The sequence below is a fragment of the Austrofundulus limnaeus genome, unplaced genomic scaffold (genome assembly GCF_001266775.1).
Source record: "Austrofundulus limnaeus strain Quisiro unplaced genomic scaffold, Austrofundulus_limnaeus-1.0 Scaffold236, whole genome shotgun sequence".
NCBI classification, from domain to species: Eukaryota; Metazoa; Chordata; class Actinopteri; order Cyprinodontiformes; family Rivulidae; genus Austrofundulus; species Austrofundulus limnaeus.
In genome coordinates, this window is record NW_013952638.1 from 550,424 (window position 1) to 552,276 (window position 1,853).

The following is a 1,853-nucleotide window of genomic DNA, read 5'->3' on the forward strand; positions in this document are numbered from 1 at the left end:
AAATAAAATGGCCCCGTCTGTGTAATGTATTTTTAAACTTTTTGTTTAAAAATTATAAACACTGAACATCCTACAGTATTTTTACAGTGTTTATTTTACAGTTAAAGTATATGTTTATCATATAAGGTTTAATATTACAACTAATCGGGGATCCCTTTCAAATTGTCACGGTTTGTGTTTCTCTTCTCTGTATTTGCTTTATTGAATATTTCCTCTATAGGTTTCTGTTCCCGTGTTCTGGTGTTTCTGTGGTCCGTGTCATCAGTTCAGCACTCCTCAGTCTGTCTCTACATTGACTCCRCCCACCTGAACCTCGTTGTCTTTCCCCAGGTGTGTCTCTTTCCTACCTCGTTAGTATTCCTTAACATTCTGTCTGCTGTATTTAGCTTGTGTCGGTGTATTGTTGTGTCTTCCATGGCCACTCATGTTTGCTCCCCAGTGTCTGTAAGTACTTTTACTGCCCCGTCAGCCAGTTATTTCAGTCATTAAAGTTTTGTTTGTGTACTCCAGTGTTTTTAGAGTCATTCAGTTTGCACCTTGGGTGCCATATAAAAGCCAAACATAATAAATGTCTCATGAGTCGCTGGACAGATTTTGCAAAACTCTCAAAGTGGTCATTGGATGTTCACCTACAACTGAAACTTTTGGAGTCATTCTGAATCAAAAAGGCTCTACAGCCTCCTGAAATTAGGACATACTAAAAAGATAATTAGTTTTTTTTTTACCCCTTAAATACATTTTATTGTGTACTTGGAGTCGAGTGTCGAAAAGTTGAATTTAGTCTCTCATAGTGCTGCATAGTAATTTTTATTTTCTGTTTGGTTCATGTTTTTCAATCTGTTCATTTTTTTATTTTCCCTGTTACATATTTTGAACAATAATGTCACAGTTTTTGCTGCAGAACTGCTAAACAAGGTCATACAATTTCCAGCTTAAATGTCAAGAGGAAGGATTTAAAAGCTTAATATATCCCTTTTTTACAAACATTAAGCCAAAATGTTACACGTTTGCAGCTGAATGTTAGCTTTAACACACACTCAGCAATAACATATAAGATCCATAAGGGCATTAAGATGATTTCACCAGAACGGCATGAAAGATAGCAGGCGATATGCATTATTTTAAGGAATATTAAGGCTTTAATTTATCTCCTGTTTAACCTTGAAGGCCATGATGAGGGTTCGTTCCTCAACGTATCGATCTGGTCAGAGATGCAGATCACATTTTGAGGGAGTGGCTCTTTGGTTAAGGGCTTCAGTGCTGATAAGTGTGACTGTCGGCTGACATTGGCTGCTGCTTGAACTCATTACACTAATGAATATGGGGGAAGAGGAGGAGGAGGAGGGTTGGGGAGAGAGCGTGAAGGATGTGCAGTGAAGGATGCTCGCAGAGGAGAGGGAGGACAGGAGAGGGCAGGGCAGGCTGACCTTTTGGAAGACTAAGGGAGAGCGAGATATGAAAAGTACGTTAGCTGCGTCAGCACTCTCTGGAGAGCGGAGGTGTCGAGCTGCAGGGCAGACGGGTGTGCAGTCGTCAAGCTGGAAGAAAAGTTGAGATGGAGCTGCTGAAAGAGATGTGCATCAAGATAAAGTAGCTCTGTGTGTGTGTGTATATTTTCAACTTTTTCTCGTGTTTTTATCACAAAGAGACTATTTTGTGTTCTAGGTATAGTATATTGTAGTATAGTTTAATACATGTTCTGTACCATGCATGGACAAGATTCAAATTAGATTTACTGAAAATCCATAAYAAAACAAACAGGTTATAGCTCATGCAAGCAACAAAAACAAACTAACAGAGCAAAGTTCATTCAAATAAAATAAAAAAGAGATCAAAATAAACCATATTAAATT

General features: G+C 38.3%; 1 long non-coding RNA gene across 2 annotated transcripts in view; it reads left to right on the forward strand.

Annotated features, from left to right (window-relative positions):
- The first annotated feature begins 293 nt into the window (after nt 1-293).
- The window catches only part of LOC106525663 (uncharacterized), a 14,396-nt gene continuing 12,836 nt past the window's right edge, over nt 294-1,853 (forward strand). Inside the window, exon 1 of one of the 2 annotated variants that reach the window (XR_001311147.1) lies at nt 294-330. This is a non-coding gene — a long non-coding RNA (uncharacterized LOC106525663). Of the gene's footprint in view, nt 331-380; nt 445-1,853 lie in introns of those variants that run through there. The other variant, XR_001311146.1, reaches the window with a different exon arrangement.